A 23,122-nucleotide genomic window follows, 5' to 3' on the forward strand; every position below is an offset into this window, starting at 1 on the left:
GATGTAGAATATGGTCACGCAGAATAACACATTTATAAGTACCAATAAACAGCCAATATTCTAGTAATATGCATGCTAATAAGTAACTAGTGAATAGTAAGAATTGGACCCTAAACTAAAGGGTTACCGCATTGATGTTTTTTTTGTACTTACTTTTCTTACTTAGAAGGAAGTACACTTCTATGGAAGTAAAATAATGCCAAATGTTTTTGAAACAAAAAACCCTGTTGAATTGCACTACTTGAAAAAATATGCATTGCATTAACCCTGCTTGTATTTGAATGCATTGTATTTTTAGGGATTGTTTTTTTATGGGCTGAAATTTAGCATGGTTGAATATTTAAGCTGTGAATATTTAAATTCAAAGCATTATAAACACATTTTCACTAGTAAAATTTCAATAATCCATATTCACCTTTCATATTTCACTTCCAAAATATTCGAACTGATTAAAAATACAACCTATAATATTCAACAGCCGGTTTTCGGCCCATTTTATTTCGCTTTGCAAACTCACTTCCACAAATTCAGTGGTTCAAATTCGACAGCAAATTCAACGTTGACGTCCAAGAACTGCAGGAAACGCAGTAGATTACCGAGAATAATCTCCATCTGCTGTTAGTCGATCTCACCAGCAGGGGGTGCAAGCGCGTGTTGTTGACGAAGCCCGAGCAACAGTTAGAGCAAGCCATTCATTCATAAAAACTCATTTACAACAATTGAGCATGCATTAAGTTTTTTTGTGATGATTATCTGGGTATATATGCGGAAAAGATGATAAAGGCACAAAAGCTGTTTTTATGTTTCATTCATGAACTTCATTACTTTCCCTGTGTAGCCTTACATTTATCAACTTTTTCTACCATGAACGGATTATAATCGGTTTCCCTCAATACCTCATCATACTCAAGGGTTCCCCTTCCATCAGGACAAAACGCTTAACGTATCTTAAAGCTCCAGGCGGCAAGTCAGCAGATTGAGTGGACTTAGGCAAAATTTGGCAAAATTGAATGTTTACAACTCTCATGCCCCTCCCCCACTATCAACGAATACCCTCCCACCGAGTTCGTGGCTTCCTGCTCGTCAGTGCCAGTGCACCAGATTTTCTGTGAACGCGCCCGTCTCATCAGCATCCATCAACACCATGAAGTATTTTGTTATTGTTGTTTTGTCATTTTGGAGTAGATTGTTACGAAATGGATTACCCACCAATTAAACGTAAATAAACACCATCGTCTGTCTGAAACGCTATTATTGCTGTATGTGGCAGACATGGTCATTGCACATTTTTCTACTGCTTATATATCAGAGCTAGTAAGATAGCACATACAATAACAGTAGCTTTACTACTGTTCTCTCGTAAGAAAGAGAGTAGCATTGATTCTTCCTAAAAGCCGAACCTTATCCCTTCATCTGGACATGTTTATCCACCTAACGTTACATACACACGGATTTCAGTGCAAACGAACGAACCTGCCCAACAAGTGCTAACGTTAGCTATCCATACCAACACATTAGGGCAAACATACTTAGATTACTAACATAACACTAAGAAATAAAGGTACTGGTTGATAAAGCACAATTACCTGTGGAATTACTATAACACTAAGAAATAATGTAACTGGTTGATAAAGCACAATTACCTGTGGAGAAGAAATGTTGCAAGCTCTGCATCCAGCTTGAACCCAATTAAATCACGTAAATCTCTCCACCTTTCAAATGCCGATCCGATGTTGATCCTGGTTTATTTAAGCACTTTCTTTCTTTACTTCTTTATTTTCAGCAGGTGTTCTCTTTTCCTGTGTTGTTTTTGACCTCCTAGCTCTTGAGGTTAACCGAGGAGTTGGAATCTTTTCCGCCATCACTCTTCATTACTGCGCGAACTTCAGGCGTGTGCATGTGATTGTAATGTGCGCGAGGGGTGGCATGTGCACGACCTGTGATTGACAGTCAGATCTCACACCCCCCTGCGCTGATTGGACCCGATGATCCGGGACGGGTGGATTTTTCCAAAACAAATAACACGCTCCAGGTGGAGTTAGAAGCTCGGTCTTTTCTCTAAAACCACTTTATTTATGTTGTTCTGTCGGATTATAGTGTCGAATTCACTGAATATGATCAAAAAATTGTTGCCGACGGGAGCTTTAATGGACTAATACAGTGAAAAGACCAAACTCGCACCTTATTGGGGAAGTATGCCTACTACATAGGCCTACATGTTAATATTCCTACATACATGATTAATCTGGGAGGAAGGATCATAGCATTTTCATATTGTTGTCCTATATTGTTAGTTTAACTGTAACTTGAGTCGCTTTGGATAAAAGCATCTGCTAAATGACAATGTAAAATTGGCTTGACATTCGCACATTTAGGGACCGTCTCTAAAGTAACATTCAATTTATTTGAATATATTGCGCATTATGCCTGACACCTACATGGACACTTTACAGTTGGTTTTATGACTGCAAGTCGTTCTCTTCAAATGCTATTGAAGTTAAAAACGTGTATACCAATGTCGTATGTTACTTTAGAGACGGTCCCTAAATGTGCGAAAGTCCAATGTCAAGCCAATTTATGCCAATATCACTGAGAAACGCTCAGCTTTAAACTTTGTCCTTCTGCTTGCCTGCGAGTTTGGTCTTATATCACTTCATTAGTCCATTAAGCTACGTTAAGCGTTTTATATGTCCAGCAGGGGAATCCTGACGTGTTAAGGGAAACCCATGCAGCACAATCGCCGCAATATAAGGTTTAGGCAACTAAACAACCAATAGATATTTCAAACTCAAATGTAACATTGGATCTGTATACATCCGCATCAGGGGAATAACATTATAATCTCGTTCACGGTAGAGATGCATGTAACGTTAGGCTACGCAGGAAAAGTAATCGTGAAGACACTAAATTCCACATAAAATATAATAATCACAGATACACTTACATTGTTGTAAATGAGTATTTATGAATGAATGGCTTGCTCTAACTGTTGCTCTGGTCTTCGTCAACAACAGGCGCTTGCACCCCTGCAGGTGAGGTCGACTCATGGGTCGACTAACAGCAGATGGAGATTATGCTCCGTAATCTAGTATCAGTTCCTGGATGTCAACGTTGAATTTGCTGTCGAATTTGAATCACTGAATTTGTGGAAGCGAATTTGCAAAGCGAAATCAAATGGACCGAAAACCGCCTGTTGAAAATTATAGGTTGAATTTTGAATCCGTTTGAATATTTTGGAAGTGAAATATGAAAGGTGAATATGGATTATTGAAATTTTACTAATGAAAATGTGTTTGAAATGTTTTGAATTTAAATATTCAGAACTTAAATATTCAACCATGCAAAATTTCAGCCCATAAAAATGCAAGCCCTAAAAATACAATGCATTAAAATACAAGCATGGTTAATGCAATACATTTTTTTTTCCAAGTAGTGCAATTCAACAGGCTTTTTGTTTCAAAAACATTTGCCATTATTTCACTTCCATACACTTCCCTCCTATCCTTATCTTAAAGTCGCAATGTAACGGAAGTAGCGATTAATATTTTCTTCTTTATTGTGTTGTGATTACTTGGGTAGAAAATTTACTTGGGTACTTAATTGGGTGTTGATAAAATGCAGCTATTTTATGTTCTAAGAATGTTTTCTGACATTCCAAATAAGTTATGAGAACATTGGCTGTTTCTCAATATGCGTTCTTAAACAATCTTGTGCCCTTGTGTTCTCGAACTATATCATCATCAACCGTCAAAGTCCAGTACCAATACTCAAGAATGCAAGTATAGAAAACGCATGAGAGTACCCGGAAGTGTTCTTGACATGAAGAAAGCATTGAATGGAGACTTGAGAGAATCGAACCATTAAAAATCACAGAAGTCATCGTGGGCGGACAACCAACGGAAGCCTGTAAGCTTTAAACTTCTCTTGTTCTCAATCAAGAGATTCCTACTGAAAGCTCTCAAATACGTGACGCCTCATGAAAGTTTTTTTTTTGTTGGCATCATTTTAATGAAGTTGTAAATACCTGGAGAAAGCCTGTAGTACTTTTTAATAAAAGAATCTTAACATTGACAAAGCATAACATTAAATATATATACTCATTTACACAAAAACTCATCAAAGATAACAATAAAGTAGGCTAAGTAAATATTTTAATAGGTTTTGACACCTGTGATGTTATGTTTTATTTATGGTGCATTGGATGGTGCTGTCCCACTGACTAACATGCGCTGAATGGTCAGTTGAGCAATAAGATCACAGCACATCTCAATTATCACAAAGATGCGTTTTTTTGTCCTCGTATCCTTCTGAGTTTGTTCTTTAGGTAGCCTGGAATACCGGTCTCAGCGAGAACCCAAGTCCATTCTTTGAATTGAGAAACAAACAGCCATTGTTTAATTGTTCTTTGAAAGTTAGAAAAACATTCAATTTTCACTCATGATTGATGAACTGTTTGTGTACAGAACTTTGGCGTTAAATGAAAATTCACTCCATTTTGTTAATAGATCTAATTGTGAAAGAATCATTCATATATTTTTGACCACCTAATGTTTAATCAAAATGTCATAACTTGGTCTTCCAGTGAAAACAACACACTACTCCAATAATTTAGTCTGCTTAAACCCGCCCTCCACAATCGAGTGCAAAGACTACATCTCAAAATCTAATCAACAACTGATGGATAGAGCCAAATTTTCTCTTTTTTGATAACCAGTCACACTCGGATGTAAATCATAATATGTAAGAAAAGATCCATCACTGTTTCAGTTTCATTGTGACTTTTAGCAGACAAATGTATTTAGCTACAATGTGCATGTGGTAATATATATATTTTTTGTCTGTCACTAACCCCTTTCAAAAGCTGCTGAGAACAGGTGTAGCCTTCTGTCCTTTCAGCCCCAGAATGTGCTACGACTCCAAAGTAATACCCAGACTAAAAATGAATTTAATTTGCACCTGCGTCACTTCCGCTATAACATTTTCAGAGTGTTTCTTATCTGTTCTTTCTGGCATTTGGAAAAAGGTCAGAAAAGAATACGGTCTGTAGACTGCAAGCCTGTTCTTTACAAGCCCGGATCGCAGCTTTACTCCCCAGCTTTGTATTACCGCATCCTGAAACATTTAACTAACATTGGACCATTTCAATGCACAATAGAACATGGGTGTTTAAGAGTAGATTGGTGGAGAATGTGAGTGTGTGCTGCTAGTTTTCATGTTCCATATACATGAAAGACATAACTTAGCCTCCATGACAACAAATAGACAATCTGGACAATTTACACAACATCTGCTGCACTTTACTCATTAGTGTAAACGTGTATGTTTTTGTGATTTTGTGTTTTTGTGTGTGCGCGTGTGTGCGCGCGTGTGTATGTGTGTGTGTGTCTATGAGAATGGGGTCTCACTGACTTCATTCTGTGGGGCTTTGTGAACTTGTGAGTCATAATTCTGACGATGAGTGTCTTTCCACCGGAACAAACGACACAAGGAACAAAAAGAACAGAGCAGTCCTCCTTTATTCTATTGCTAGTTCTTACACAAAAGCACAAACACAAGCAGACCGATTCTGCATTCAACAGTTTTTGGACAATTTTGTTCCATCTAAACTTTTGTTTCCCTTACAGTTCATCTTTGTGGGCTGAAATATAATGTTTAATGCGTGGTGGTCTCTTTTAACTTAAACTGGAAGTCTAATCCTAACACCAACACAACTGAGACGTTCAATATGGGTCTGTGATTTTGTATCTCTTTGGCACTGCATATAGCATGCTTGTATTTGAAGAGTGATAGTCTTGTTCTAGAATATTCTTCTTGACAAACAGATTAAACATTTATCACTTTCATTTCCAATGCACATATATGCCAGGCCAAATATTACGACTTGCCATTTACACATGCTAACAGCACATCTAGGTCAGGTTAATGCAAAAGCATGTGAATATTTTTATTGTAACCACTGATCTACGTTGTTGGAGGTTGTCCTAAATAACGGATGGTAATAGTAGATGTTCCACGGACTAAGTCTCTTAATAATCATAACAGAGTCTGTGAATCTTATTTGACTAGTAAGTAAAATTAATCTTAGTTGTGAATGTAGGTTAGCAGTCTGTATTGAATGTGATAGTATGAAAAGACCATGTACTGTTAAACATTGTCAAGAAACTTCTTTAAGGGTGCTTTGCTTTCAAAATGGCAGTTTAGTCTGAAACCGAGCATGGTTTGCATGAAAAATTGATATTGTGAAAGCAGTCATACGGATCCGGGAGTGCACTGGGGAAATGATGCCGAGACTACATGTAGTAGATGGTCTGAGTTCGGTCGCCCTGGAACTATAGTGTGATTTGCATGAATGTGAGTTTGCAAGCAGCAGAAAGCTGCCTTCATGCGGAGCACATAAATAAGATGGAAGTGTTACAAATAATACCAAATTAATAATAAAAAAATAACTCCATACATTGACCCATGTTCTGTTTAGTATCATGCGCAATGCACATTTGTTTTGATGAATTAAGATGCATTAAGATGAATGCAAATGGACCAGGGTTCAATAGAATCAAGTGAGTGTGAAACCAGACTAACACTGCAGGGTGCATCGGGTGCAACAATCAGTGTTTTGTATTTCCTGTCATGGCAAAACTGTTTTTTTTCTCTCCAGTTTTCAGTGTCACATGATGCTTTAGAAATTATTCTATGTTAATCTGATGCTCAAGAAACATTTCTTATTATTATCAAAGTTAAAAATGGTTGAGCAGTTTTGAATTTTACGGCACTTGAGGTTGTTTATTCAAAACAAAGGCGTAGCTTGATGACGCCTTGATTTCGCAAAATCATGGGAGTTGTTGTCTTCACCGCCGGTGGAGAATACGACAGGACTCGGGCAGAAATCATATTCAGGGATGACTGGTAATGTAAAGATTTATTGACGTTATGAAAGCTGTTGGAGCGATTGCTAATGAGAGACAAGTGCGACACATCATTACTCGAGAGCAGTGGAGCTATTATGCATGCCGCTTCCGCTTATTCCGGTCATGCCAGAGGATGTCTAATATGGGGGGAACGTTCACTCAGTAAACTTCCGGCTTCTGAACTAGTTGCACTTCCACGCTGGCTCCATATGAGGGCGCTCAAAGGACGAGTGCAGAATGAATGTAGGTCCATGGAGCTATACCCCTAAAAATCCACTTTTCTCAGGATATAATTTTTTAGTCCAGTAATGTGAATGTTGTATTCGAAAGGAGATGCAAAGAAATTACTCATTGCTGGGTGTTAGATTTTTTAGAGTCACTCATTTGCTTTAAAAAGTCTTTTAAAATGTCAATGACGTCATACACATCGTGTGACCAGAGATACAGCTTTACACCAATCCTTCAGTCACTTTGGTGCTTTCGCGCTCTGCACTTTCTTTTCATCGACAACACCGCTGACACAGGTAAATACACACGCTAAAAGAGTTATAGTTTCGTTGTTTTAAAAGACCACGCCGAAAATACACAAACACATTCTGGTCCTGCTACGGATGCCACGATGCCATCAAGTGGTATCTCTGCACGTAATCAGTCCTTCACTGACCAATCAGCGTTCATAAGCAGAATGCTAGCGTGTAATGGGCAACAACAACTCAACCTGTAAGAAATCGAAAGGACATAAGTACTCGTTCATTCAACTTTCGACCTATAACCCATGTTGAACTTGAAAAATCTACAATCAAATCTGAGATTTCTCAATGGCAATCAGGTGAAAGAGACAAATTTAGCCGTCTATAGCTCCATAGACTCCCAGTCATTTTGCACTCAGGGCGATCACCCCCAAGTGGAACTCTGTTGGAACTACAACCAAAATTACAATACGGTACAATAGGGCTTTCCGTATACTGGCTTTGGTCATGCGTATGTGAGGTAACGCAGTGCTGTTTTATCATATTAGATACATTTGAGTGTGTTGAAGTTATTATAATGATACTCTGTGCGTTCGCTCTACGGCTGCTATATGAGACTTTTTGCACACTGCAGCGAGCCAGATCGATATTAGCAATGGTAAATATGGTACTCGCCAATTGCTCACCTATCTAATAAATCACATAATATATTTAAGCGTCTTTGGTGTTTCCATGGTTTCTACAAAATAAAACCGGAAATCGAGGGTATGATGTCATTGATGGGCGACTCATGCTTATTTCTCTGGATTTAAACATTCTTAGAAACATTGTAAGTAAACAAATCAACAAAATATATAACATTGTTCTAGTGGTTTTTGGATATTTTTTACATAGTGTGCTTTTACATCCTCCCTGCACTACTTTATAGTGTGGGAAAGTTAATTGTTGTAGGCCAAGCCAGAAGTTAGCATCAGACTGGATCCCTTTCCAAAAACCCAATAGGATTTTTCCATAGGCTTTTGAATCGTCACAAATAATAATATTGAATCAGAATGAACCTATAAAATCATATTGAGAGTTTTTTAACCAATTGAACAAACCATTGGAAAATATCTTATATCTTCTATGTTTCAACAAATTCAGCATCCTGAACAAACTGCATTCCCTTTGGAAGCTTTTGTGGTGTGAGTCAAACAACTGACAACTAAGGTCTATGGGCAGAAATAAGTGAATCTTGTTTACAGCACGCTCACAACTAGTGAGACAGACCCTGTTAGATCACTTTACAGCCTTGTACACATTTATGACAATATTTGTATTCTGTATTAAGCACATTTTTGGATTAAGTGGCCTACACTGAGTTATCCAGTGAATCTGCGCAGTCAAGTGTGTGAGGGGAGAAAGTGAAATATTTCAGGTTAGATGAAGATCTGTCTGTGGTTTTCTCATAGAGCTACAAAGACAAGAAGTGAAATAAATATCGTATTACTGACACACACACACACACACAAATGCACGTCACTAGGAACACGGTGCCTTGTTACACAAGCCCCCACTGGAAACAGGATGCTGCCTTATCACACACATAGACTCAATGAGTAAACACACTCACTAACAAATTTAGAAGTCTGTATCTAAACCCTGTCACCGCGTTTGAGAGTGTGTGTGTGTGTGTGTGTGTGTGTGTGTCAACGAATGTGTTAAAATTTAACACAGAGAGCTGTTATTCACAGAATGAATCAGCAGAGAGGAAAAAGAAGAAGGAAACGTTGTGGTTGAGCACGCACATACACGTTAAAGCACTCGGTCACACACACACACACACATGCGTGCTCATGCACAAAAATAGCTCGGTCAGCGTAAACAACACATTTCATTCATAAAAAGCAGCTCAGTCTCCGCCCATACATTGCCTGTCATCATCAAGTCATGTGACCTTAAACCGCATAAAGCAGAAACAGAGAGTCACATACCCTGAAAGGGAAAGGAGTAAGAAGAAAAGAAGGAAAGGGAAACAGAAAGAGAGAGAGAGAGAGAGAGAGAGAGAGAGAGAGAGAGAGAGAGAGAGAGAGAGAGAGAGAGAGAGAGAGAGAGAGAGAGAGAAAACTAGAGTAAGAGAGATGAGGATGTTAACGGTTCTCTCGTCATCACTAGTTCCAGTTCCTTGGTTGGTGAAAGTAGGAAACACCACAAACGTCACGTGGACAGAGTTCACTTTCCATTGTGCGCAACCCACCCCCTCACACACGCTAATACACATACACTCACACATTCAAATTTGGCAACTGTACACTAGAGTCACCAGCTGCCTTTCTCTCCACCCACGAATTTCACCATTGCAACAAACAACTTTCCATGTTTCGCACAAACACTTAGACAATTACAGCATGACAGCTGCATCCATGATGGGCTGAACATCACAAAAGACTGTGTTTGTGTTTGAGAGAGAGAGATTCACAATTTCTGTCAGATGGAGCATTGTTTCTTTGGTCTATATTCAGTTCTAAGTTTATTTTTGTGACAGGGGAACTAAAGGGATTTATTTTGGGGTAGTTGACGCATTATACACCCATCGACTTTTTTCTATATCAAAAAGACGATTTCTATATCAAGTCAGAGGTATTAGGGGAAGTGCATATTTTAGGTCCTGTAACAATTTATTTGAAGTTGCTGCCCATTTTTATTTACTTTTTGCCTTCACAATAGTTCATTTTAAATGGTCACATGATGTAACAAAATAATCGTTTTACTATGCAACTGTATGTATACACTTATTTTTTGCATACTAACATATATTTCACTTGACATCTACAGTACATGTGCTTCTCATTGTCCCCAGACAGGGGTGTCTGTGTTTGAGTGAAACAGAGATATTTCAGTTCCATTGTAACTTGTGACAGAGACTGAAAATGCGTAGGTAACCTGCAGAATAGATGCGTGGGTGTGTCATCGGAGACTCATGACCGACCACTTCCCCTTTCTACAGGTATACAGGACACCGGTCACATGGTGGGACGAGAGTCAGGCGGTCAAACAGACTGAGGTAGGCTACGTGTGACATCCATAAAAGGACATCTAATTCGCATTAGAAAGCACACAGACACAATCATGATAGTTTATCTAATTGTCAATGCTTAATTATAATTATCGAACAGCCTCAGACATTACAAATGGTTAGGTTTAAAAATTGTGTGTTTCTCTGGATAAGAGTGTTTCTCTGGATAAATAATGTCTTATAACATACCAGTCAGTCAAAAATAACCATTGGATGACATCTTGAAAATAATCTAATACACACAAGCATTAACAGCATGCTAAATTTGGGGTGGGGGGAAAATCATTATGCATGTATGTAAATGAGGTTGGAAAATAGATGTCCTAGTATTGTGACAAATTTAAACAGGGCTGCACTTTGTAAACAAGTCCATGCTATTGCATAAATCACAGTTTTGTAATTAGACTGTTTCTCTAACAGCCCTTGTGTTTTACCAACATATGCACACACGCAAACATTCGGGCTCACAAACACACAGAGCGGCGTTTTGGGCAGCCGTGCGTAGGAGACCTTTGCGTGTTTGGTGTGGAACCGGGCTGTTGAAGGCCTGAGTTGTCATGGCGATCATAGTTTGATTCACCATGGCGACTAATGAGTGAAAGAGAAAGGGAAAGACAGACATGAGCAAGGGAGATTGCATCATAGGAAAAGAGCGAGAGAGATCCACGTTAAGCATCCTCCACCTAACGGTTAGATGAAACCTGCCAACGCTGGCTGAAAGAAAAACTGTAAATATGAGGATGATTCAAAAGGTGTGAAAACAGAGAGAAAGTCAAAACAGAAAAGAAAATGCTTGATTACTCAGATTTTTTATACTTAATTGAATTTAGCTGTCCACAGCCATGAAAAATTAATGGTGTCGACGTTCTCCAGTGACACAAGTGTATATTGTATAGTATTTTTCTTTATGCATAAATACTCAGGTGACCACAAATAAATACTGATAAATACATACTGACTAAAATGAACAATGAAATGGCTAAATGAACAGCGGTCTCTTCCACTCTTGTGAGCAAGTGTGTGTGTGTGTGTGTGTGTTCAATACGCACTTGGACAGGTGAAATGCAGAGCACAAATTCCGAGGACACCATACTTGGCTACACACGTCACGTCCCTTAAACTTTATTTTATAAAGCGCCTTTAAAAGCAACTTCTCACAGCTTCTATACACAAAATAAGCAATACAAAGCTCAAATAATAAAAGTAACATCAACAATCAAATGCTAATTTAAAGAAAATATGTCTTAAGTCTACCTTTAAAAATGTCATAGTTCTGAGCTTCCCTAAGATCAAGAGGCAGAGAATTCCAAAGGACAGGAGCATATGAAGAAAAAACGTTAATGTTCTTGTAAAATGGCTACGGTTTCATTTACTATGTAAAAAATGTGTAGTTTAGGCAGTATACTATAGTATGGTTGGTAGTATATTGCCCAGTAATCAATGGCCCGGTCTCAAACAGCATACTTGAAGTGCACTTGAGGACTTGCAATTGACTTGCCCAATGCCTGTAATGTCCACAAGGCCTTCTCATTAGTCATTTTTGGTTTCTGAAGGGTGCTCACCAGCACGCCCTTTGCGGCCGTGCACACTTTCACGTAACTCAAGCAAGCCCGACTTTTACACAACAGTCTGAGCTGCATTACATGAATAAAGCTTGGAAGCAAGGGCTTTGGGTACCATTTGGGCCAAAGACAAAAATTAAGCTAGTATTTCATTCTGAACATAACCACAGTTACCCAATATCCTCTGTGAACTTCTTAGGGAGGTTAAAAGTCAAAGAAGAGAGTGTGTAATAGTTTATTTCTAGCAGCATAGTAAGTTCTAAAAGGGAAGAACCCTTAATACATTCCTCACATTTTTAATTGGTGAAACAGCTCTGTAATACCAAGGTCTCTTTATCACTCCACTGCTCGCTCTCCAGAAAATATAAACAGACCCGCTCCATTTGTTCAACTTGTAACAAACATTAAGTTCCTAATATGTCACCGCTGGGGAAGCATGACTATGTTAGTCAGAATATAAACAGTGAGTAGCCAATATTTAGAAAGAGCCTGATCCATCACAGTTGGTGATAGCTAGTTATGCTGTATATTGGAGATGACCTCATCCTTCTGTGACAAGTCCAAGCCGACTCATTTGAATTCGAAGTTTGAATGAAATACCATTCCAGTGGTAAAGGAACTCATTATCAATGGTGCGGTTGCTATGACCTAAGGACTGATGGACATTCGTAGTATTGTCTGGGTGATTTGAATACTGTTTCTGTTAGTAGTGCAGATAGGGCTCTGTTGCGTAGGTTGTGGTTTGAGTGTAATGAGCACACCTCAGGCCATTTGACCTGGATATTGAACATAAATACAAAAACTCTGTATTTGTCAATAACTATTTTTGTATGCCTATTTATGGAATTGTGTTTCCATCTCAGATTAACAAATAAAACAGGCAAATGTGAGAAAGTTAAAAAAAATAGTCACAATGTTTTACTTTTTGTGATACAATACAGGCAAAATTGAGATATAAATCATAATTACAAGAAATAAATTAGCAATTGTGAGATTTATGAAAAAAACAATGAAAAAATTAAATAGTTTGCTAAAATAAAATAACAATGTGAGATATAAAAATATAAATAACAAATAAAGTGAAATCTACAGTATAAATTGTCTTATGATCACAATTAAAAGAAATAAAGTACTTGTGAGAAAGTAGCAATTGTGAAAGTCACATTTCTGAAATGTGTTTTCTAAAGTCACATTTATGAGAAAAATTAAATCCTGAGACAAGACATAATTTGAGAAGTAGTCAGTTTGTGACAAATTTAAAATATAAGATATAAAGTCATAATAATGAGGAATGGGGCACAATAACCATTTTGTTTGTTTGTTTTTTACTTTGAGGTGAAAACATGCTTCCATAGTTATCAGCTTTGCTTAATGGAAGAAAAATAGGACTTCTGAGCAGATGAACAGATAAGTGGTTGCGTGGAGTTTGACAGTTGGACACATGCACGCTCAACACCTCGTTTGAATTTTCCAGTGTATACTACAAGTTCAGGTTAGTGGAATGACAGATCAATAGAAATGGCCATATTTAATCCATTTTCTTCTTTCCTTCTCTGACAACATATTATATTTGGTGCTGCATTGACCTAAAATGACAACGATCTATGCGTCTCTTTTCTTCACCCCTTTTTTAACCTTTAAGCAGCACTGAGTGCATATGTGACAGAGAGAGAGAGAGAGAGAGAGAGAGAGAGAGAGAGAGAGAGAGAGAGAGAGAGAGAGAGAGAGCGAGAGAGAGCGCGAGAGCGAGTAACTAGATCTTTTTGGCTTCTTTTAAACTCTCCTCCATTTGGGAACTTCCATAACCATCAAAGTACTCAACTTGGGAAAACAAGAGAACAATCTACCACTGCTTTTCCATTTACACACACATACAATGTCACATTTTTAAGTCTAATAAAAAATTGCATTCACACAAAACATGATGCCACTGAATAGAAAAGTAAATGTTAGTTAAACCATAAAGGTAAAGCCTACAGTGTTTCACTCTTGAGTCATCAAAATCTTTAATTCTTTAATTTATGCATTCTAGCCTGAACGGCAGAGCTGTAAGGCGTGACTTTGTCCTCTGCACTGTGTCTGCCCTTTAGCTATGCCCCCAACCACCTATATGGAGACAGATTTTCTTCGACCGTTTAGCCCAGTATGTGACGCTACTACCTGTAACTTTAACCACCCATGGGCTGCACACTCGACTGGCCCACTGTGTTGAATTCATTCATCAGCCGCCAATCAAACATGACCCTGACCACAGTGACTGGCCAGCAGCGTCTACATTAACAAAACAGTCTGCGGGTACTTCTCTCTTCACTCTCATTTTGTTCAAATTATTGATGATTCATCAATTCATTCTTAATGAAACCACTTTTTATCCCAGAAAATCAGAAGTTTAAGCTTGAGCATGAATACAAATTAAAGGCAAGGATTAAAAGGATTTAAAAGAGAAAAATAGAGTGCAGACTGACTGTTGTAGGGTTATAGGTAGTTCAATAGAAAGCCATACGTTTTCAGTCAATGGAAATCAGATTAAGTCTGCAGGGGAATACAAGAAAAAAAGGAGTAAGGATGGAGTGAAAGTGAAGGAGTGTTGATAAAGGTGCTCATGCGAGATAGAGCAGCTCTTAGCTCTCTTATACCGTGTTCTAAACCACTGGAGCCAAATCACAGACAAAAGCATCATTGTTTCAAACTTCCTGTCTGTGCGGGTATCAGAGCACCCAGGTTAGTATGTGTGTGTGTGTGTGTGTGTGTGTGTGTGTGTGTGTGTGTGTGTGTGTGTGTGTGTGTGTGTGTGTGTGTGTGTGTGTGTGTGTGTGTGTGTGTGTGTGTTGCGTGTGAGAGTTACTCTTAAATGAAAAGACTTCAAAAAGATATGACGTAAATTTCGTCAAGCCTACCTTATCTATAATTTAGATAAGCTGGGTTTGATGATATTAACATCTATGGTTATAGTTTAACACCTCAGTCAGTGCTCTATAGGACGCCACCATGGGCACGTATTCATGGGCTGACCACAGGACAGGTGATATGATTTGTCCTCTCAGCCAATCAGGCCTGAGGGTTGTGTGCCAAGGATCCAATCAGACTGCAGGCTGCTGAATCTCAGGCAATAAGAGATGAGTTTGACCCTGCGTCTGGCCTCAAACACCTTCAAGGACTAAACACGTCAGTCTGGCTGTAACTAGAAGTACGCCAACAATAGATTCTTTACATGCACATTAGTGAGTGTGCCTCTGTTAAAAGAAAAGGGAACACTTTATAGTGCATAAACAGTCAAAAAAAGTATAGCCAAAACACGGGTGACACTCATGACCCTTAATCAATTCAATACAAGGTGGATGATGCTCAAGCTCAAATAAAAATTGTCCCAATAAAAAAATTCAAAGAGCAAGAGTGAGCAGTAAATGTGTCACTACTAGCTGCAAGTTCTTTTATTATTATTTATTAGCTTTTTTTTCTTTATTATAGAGGATAGTGAATATCTGACAGAAAAGTGGAGGAAAGGGGTTGGACTCAATGTCCCATGTGCACAATAGCTCCACAAATCTCCTTTTTACATTAAAAAAGCAATTATATCCTTATAAGCAATTATAAGTGCCTTATTTTGACATAAATGGATACATTTTATAATTTAATGGGAATCTAAAATAGTAGCCATGCGCTACTTTTGAGCTACAGGGATGTTAATGCACAATATTTCATTAAACAACATGTAGTTTGCCCTCATTTCACATGTATTACTTAGCTAAGTGCTTTGAATAAGTATTCAGTGTTGTAATGGAGTCAAATGGGGAAGTCCCTCTCACTTTAGAGTGAAGATCAGTTCGATTCACACTTAACCACTGTACTGCACACTTGGCGGCCGTTCAGCTCTCCACTGATCTAGCACAGAAGAAACCATCGTATCACTAAACACAGGAAACATCAGATAGATATGATCAAATTTTTTTTTTTAATCCCTTTTACCTGAGTATGAAAGACTTTTTGTGTTTGGAAGTGTTTTCAAATAATACTTAGTTTTGTATTAGAGATCAAGAGGGCGATAAGCTAATGAACTTCCTTCTTGACATAGAAAGCCCTATTGCTTTCCAAAACCTCAAGCAATCACAAGACAGAAGAAGTATAGTGTGTGTGTGTGTGTGTGTGTGTATCTTCCCACAAAACCCATCACTGATGTTAAGTAGTCTTGTATGCAGTTATGAACTACCAAACTGTGGGCCATACAACTGATTGTCATATTAACGCCAGATTGTGATTGTACCTACTTAATAAAACTGCAGTTCAATCTGAGGTGACATAAATTCATTAAACATGCAGAGCAGAATGTCAGGTGACATCAGGTGTATTGACCTGGTCTTGACCTACTTTTATTGGCCCTGTAAAATCAGGAGAGAAAGCAGCCATGGTGGGGGGGAAGCGACATGGCAGAGTGATGCTTAATGTGATTATTTATTATACAAAAACGTCTCTGTCCAAACATTTAGATAAGACCATCCCCTTTCTACTCTAAAACCAGCACATCTGAATCATATCCTCTTAGAAACATACAAACACACACCCCCATACATTCACTCAACAGGCCTATAAATGCAACCATAAGAAATATTACACAAAACAGGCACACTTTGTAGCCATGTTGCAGAGGTAACTTGCCACCATTAAGTCAAAATGCTACTGTGTGATCTGTAACATGCTAGGGCTTGCTTGAGAATAATCTAGTTACATAATTCTGACATCATTAGACACACAGAAAATGGGTAGTGGAAAATGAATTATGACTTTTAAAAAAATGAATAGTTTTTTTTTGTATTATAGTCACAAATTCTCTTTACTTTAACTCTATTGTTTCATAATATTTTTGTTCATCATATAGCTTAGTATATTACTTAAATTTATAAAAAAGATAAAAAAAATATCTATGTCTTTTATTTAAATATTAAAAGAAAGAAAGATTTAAATAGATCAATTCAAATATAAAAAAGTAAATAAAGTAAAATAAATATCATAAATCCAATCACAGACACCAAAGGACTGATCTAAGGAAAGTTGTTTTTGAACATTTGTAAACATAATTATAGAGTTAAAATATTCTTGAGAATATTTCAATTCCCAGCACAGAGAGACAAATACAAGATAAGACATATGAATAAAGTTCAGGACATTTAATTCTTAGTTTCTCATCTCATTCACTTCAACACTATCTTGCACTCATTTATACACTATGTACAAAAGTGCACAAACCACACATTAAACAATTTAAAGCTTGAGTAAAAATCATGTCAGAATGTTTCAAAAGTTCAAAGGTCACCTCATCGCCCACTTTCTACTAAGGTCAGACTAGTATATCTAACTGACATTTTCAATGATATGAGAAGACAATCTGATATGAATCTTTCAGATCCAAAATGCTTGAAAACAGGGCACATCACACCCTATTCAAAATAGCAAACAATGAAATGTAGATTCAATTATAAAAAATTAAAAAAAAGTTTTGATTCAAACTAATTTAAAGACCAAATTGCATTATATTGTTCATAATTCTCGCATTGTTATATAGGTTATAGTATATCTAGGTGACATTGATTGAAATCATTTTGTGACCTAACAAAAAATATCATACTTTGGGCCCATTTATGTCAACCTTGATGCCTCTATTTTATAGAAATAGTTTTTTATAGATAGATAGTTTTATGTATCTACATCATTGTACTTTTTTTTTTAAATACATCCAATGACTTTCAGTGAGGCTGTTTTAAAGGGTTTGGGGAATCCCTGTCTGAACATGATCTTGACCTTTTGAGTCATTTGGTAAACTAAAAGGATGAAAGTATTTGCTGTTTACCTAAATGCTAGTATGTCACAACCTCAGTACGTTTGTGTGGGTTTAACAGAATGTGTGTGTGTGTGGCAGACAATGTATCAGAGCTAAAGCTTCAACTCTTTATAAAGTCTCAAGGCAAACACAGACATTTGTTCAGAACGCTTTCAAGATCGCTTGAGACACGCTTTTCCAAGTTTCAGATCAAAATAATTAAAGGTTATTTCATGGTTGTTTAACCTGTGTATCCCTTCACCCCATCTGAAATCCTGTGAATGAGGTTACATAAAACAGGCAACTGTTATGCAGGTAATGCCTTAGTTAAAAGGAACGTCCCACACATACACATTTCTTGGCATCGTGTGTGTCAGAAAGAGGGTGTGGCACCGGTTTGGTGTGAAACCCAGCTAGAGAGAGTGATTCCGGAATATGACGAAAACTGTCTGGACCTTATTGGTTAAAAATGGAGGGGGAGCAGATTTTTCCACAATTGATGGGAAATTCACAATGGCAATGACAGGTAGTTCTTCAAAACCCACACAATGTATGAATGTGAGATTGCATTTTATCATCATTGAAACTATTCTCACAACTTTCACCAAAACGGTGAGTAATACGCTCTTTGTGAGTGTAAATGTATCATTGTGAGTGACCCCAGATTTAAAGGTCAAGATGCCGCTATGCTGATTCACGACTATGACTGAAGGTCAGAAGACATGAGACAAGTTTTCTCCTTGATTTCATGGACTTTAAGTACTGCATGTATCCTTACATTCCCAAAGGTGAAAATGTGGCTGTCGGAAAGTACGCTATTCCAAACATTGACATAAATGGTGCAATTCTGCATCCCAGATGGGTACAGAAATGGGTTGCATCTTGAGAGGAGGAGTGCAGGCTACATGAACAACTCTCAGGCCCTAAAATATGTCAAATTCAAGTCACGAAGGCCAAGTGTCACTGTGATTATACCACCGGGAAGGAGTGTCCTTAGCTATGGAGTGAAGCGGATACAAAGCTTTTATACATCTGGCAAGCCCATTATAAAAGAGACCAGAGTCTAATAAAGAGTTACATTTATTTGTGGTTGCCAAGTCATAAAACAACTTGGTGCATTAATATAGAACTTTCTAAAAAGTTTAATTAAGTCACAACTTTCACAATCCTATAAGAATTTAGAATTGGAATTATACATTTTATAAATCTGCTTTCAATGCCAAGCAAACACAGATTAATTGATTAAACATTTTATTATGCAAATTCAAATCCTCCTCATGAGTCCAAATGAAATATAATAAGATCTTTTAGTGGTTTAATAATTAAAATAAATAAATGTATTCCAGTCTTTTTAAATGCAATGATTGCTTCAACACTTTCCTTCAACAAAAATTTAAGCAGGTCCAAATCGTTGTAAATAAGCATTTTTTGTTGAAAATATTTGGGGAAAGAGGCCCTACATTTCAAATACGTTCAAAATTACAAATAACTGATGAACTATTAAGTTGTGAGAACAAGGAAATGTTTTCACCAAATTAATCAAATGCAGTAAATGTGTCATTACTCATAGTGTTTAAATGAATGTCAATCCCCATTAATAAAGGCAATAAACAACACCAACGCACTGACATTTTAAACTAACCCTTGCAACATACACCAAGTAATCCATTTCTCTGTGTGTGGTGTTTCATGAGTCTCTATGAGGTGCGCTATATGGTAACATTATACAAAGAATTGTTATGTTAAGAGAGACTACATCTCTTTTTCTATACACACACTCTCTCTTCTTAAACTAAAGCTTGCCTGCCTTGTCTTTCAGGAACTCATTCCCCTGGCCAACGGACAACAGGCATTTCATGGTCTGCTCCCCTGAAAAGTTCAAAACAAAGATGCACACAAAGAAAACTACTATGCATGCATTCCAAGAGGTTTGCACATGGGTATCACTTCATAGGCTCACATGCAAAATACAATATACAGCAAAGACTTTAAAATAGCACATCAACTCTCCATTTCTTACTCACTGGGAATGCCTCATTCATAAGTTTGGTATGTCAGACCAAAACATTTGTTTAATGTTTAATGAGTTTTCTAATTAATGGCATATATATATATATATATATATATATATATATATATATATATATATATATATATATATATATACAGTATATATATATACAGTATATATATATATATAGTATATATATTAAACTCTGATAGGACTATCTTTTTAATATTCAATAATATATTAATATATCTGTGTTGTTAGCAGATTAAATTTGTTTTGTGTTAAATTTTTGAGGTTATGATGAATATAAACACAATGACATTACACTACAAAATATGTATGATCAACACTGATCAATAATTAGTCGTCATATGCATGAATCATGACTTTCAGTACATTTATTTATCTTTCTGACTCAATGGTATGCTCACAACAAAAGCAGTCTGCATACTTAACCTCTGAACACCTGCAGAACTATCAGTCGGAATTCCTGTACAATTGTTCTGACACCCCACACAGTGAGGGCAACACAAATACTGAGGAGTGGTAAGAGGATAAGATGCACGCATACACCCACATGCTTCATGCACTGTGAAAATCCTGTTAAATTACGAATTTCAATGGAAATAAATGGATATAAATAGATATAAAATCTATAATAAAAAAAAATTGTTCATAGCCAGTATTAATTGTCACAACCGAGTGGACATGATATGTTTTACGCTAGTAGATAAGTCTTCCAAAATGAGGAAAAAAGAGAAAAGTTTATATTTTTTCTTGTATCCGCTTTCCAAACAAAAAAATGATGTTACTTCTAGCAAGTCATGTGATTTTATATGCTTAAAGGCCCACTGAAGTGCCTTAGAATGCACAGCTTTATGACCTCAGTTTACCTGTTTATAAGTTTACCTCACCGACTGCAATTCGTACTTGACAGCACCATGGAAGCAAATCCAAACTCTGATGATACGTTGGATTCAATTGCAGAGGTGTGAATAAATTCTAGCCATTTCATTCTTAACCAATGTACAGTTTAATTAAAACGGAATAAAACTCAAACGTTTGAGCAACCGAACACACATCTTCAACTTATATTGCTCCATGATGTGTCAACGCCGGTCGCTTTGGCCAGGTGGTATTTATAGCATTAAGCTTTAGATTCTAGAGAGCATTTGATTGGACAGGAGATGTGATCTGATTCGATTTTAATTGGACAGTTTGCAGTGATGTCGTAAAAATCTGTGAATCCATTTTAGTGGAAGTGAGAAATTCTAAGTTTTGAATGCTTATATCTCCTAAATGCAAATTTTGTCATTGAACACACCAGCTAATTCATAACCTTAAGGCTAACATATTCATACTAAGAGCTAAAAAACTTCAGGGGGCCTTTAAGATTTTAAAAGGCAAATAGAAACAAATGTAACAACACCGCCAATGGTTTCATGGGGACATAATATACAACAAACAGTAGGAATGACCTGATTACAACATTAAAGACATTACAGAATGGCATTTTTGGCACCTTTATGTTTTTCAGTTCATAAACATATGTCATTAAAAGGTTTAATGTTACTATACCAAACTTAAACTAGCAAAAGCAGCTTAATTCTGCTTTAAACTGTTCCATTCATGCTTAGTTTTAGCACAAACAACCCCACTGTCATTAAAAAAGGAGTTCATAAAACAAGTTCATGAGGAACATGTTCATTTAATCCAGCCAATCAGCATTGGAGGACGCATAAACCACCACTAACCTCAGTCCTGAGACTGTGTTCCGGCATCCGCACCAGCCCAACTCCACCTTCTCTGCAGGTTTTTCTCTAACCCAGTCCCAGACAGGTTTCGGGTTAGGCCTAAGTCTTGAAGCCCTCCACCAACTCAAATACATTTATTTCCTGTTCAATTCAAAGATTACATGAACACGTGAAATCATGAATTATTCTTTAACAATTGAGCAAAATAGAGTTCACAGCATACTAGTTTCCACGATTAAAGGGATAGTTGACTAAAAAAAATAAAATTCAGTCATTATTTAGGCTACTCACTGTTGTGCTCGCGTTTGTTTGACAGTGAATGCGACCACCTCCAAGCTTTAAAAAGATGCAAAAGTATCATAAAATAATACCATGCCACTCACGGCGAATATTCCAAGTGTTCTGAAGGCACATGACATGGTTTAGCGAAAAAGCAAAGTGAAATGTAATAAAAAATTTAGCAAAAATCTTGACCTTGGCCATTGCTCTCCTGTTGCACGAGCATTGGAGTGCCTGAGAGACGAGCAACATTTCCCGCCAATGCCCTCAGTGAAAGCATGTGCGCTCCATTTTTGGAAAATCTAAATAGAAAAAAAAGTATAACTTTTATTAACACATGAATGTACATGGATTTTATATGAAAAGTAAAATGACATTTGTATATACACTCCTAGAAACTACCCTTGTCTGCTAAGCAGTTTAGTATAATCACATACGAACATATAAAATTACACTTGACACTTCATTTTTTTTTTTAGCAGGTATAGGCCTACCCTGTCTGTGATGATGTCGCTCACATCCAGGTCATTGCTTGAGTGTAATCAACATACATAAGTACAAACGCCCACTCACAAACACAAGAAAAACTAACAAATAGTTTTTACCACGCATGACCTTTAAGCTTGTCAAACTGGGATATGCTTGATTTAACACTTATACAATAAAGTAACACTCACTTAACGTATGAATATGTAAATATATACCCATAATGCAAATGACAATCACATTCTTCCCCATTAATGTGTGATTTGAGGTAAGAATCATCACTACTGGATTGTCCTAATATAAAATTATCTTAAATGATAGTCATCATGTGACTATTTTCCTTCACCTCAGCCCAGGGAAGCAGTTTTCTCTTCCTTTATGATGAGTCAGTGCTGTAAAAGCCATTCGGATATCTGTCACTCATAAATGTATCCATTGTACAATCACTGCCGGAAAACGTGGGAGTTTAAGTTGAAATATGTCTTTCCAATGTAAAGAGTAAAGTTCAAGACCTTCATAAATGTGCTCATTATTCATATTATTCTCCAATACCATTAGTGTATATATTCGTTCATGTGAAAAAATAAAGTTAGGCCTAGAAGTACTATAGGAAGAATATTCTCCTAATTCTAATTTTAAACTCTTCCTGATCTTATGGTTTCAGTTCACTGTTCTAATCAGATCGAGTGAGTGTGACCTTATGAATAAAGAGCCTCCGCTAAAGCAGACATCCTCAATAGGATTGATAAGAGCAACATAAGGTGTTTAGGTGTGATTGCATCAATGTC

The 23,122-nt window shown here is 37.1% G+C and overlaps 1 protein-coding gene across 1 annotated transcript in view; it reads right to left on the minus strand.

The window, feature by feature from the left end:
* alg2 (ALG2 alpha-1,3/1,6-mannosyltransferase) overlaps positions 1-21,659 on the minus strand; it is an 83,274-nt gene extending 61,615 nt beyond the window's left edge. The window contains exon 1 of the mRNA XM_077213799.1: positions 21,570-21,659. The gene's annotated coding sequence lies outside the window, so the exon portion shown is untranslated. The remainder of the gene's footprint in view (positions 1-21,569) is intronic.
* Between the last annotated feature and the right edge of the window lie 1,463 nt (positions 21,660-23,122).

The sequence above is a fragment of the Siphateles boraxobius genome, unplaced genomic scaffold (assembly GCF_051911475.1).
Source record: "Siphateles boraxobius isolate OS27281-9 unplaced genomic scaffold, OSU_SipBor_1 12, whole genome shotgun sequence".
Classification (NCBI taxonomy): Eukaryota; Metazoa; Chordata; class Actinopteri; order Cypriniformes; family Leuciscidae; genus Siphateles; species Siphateles boraxobius.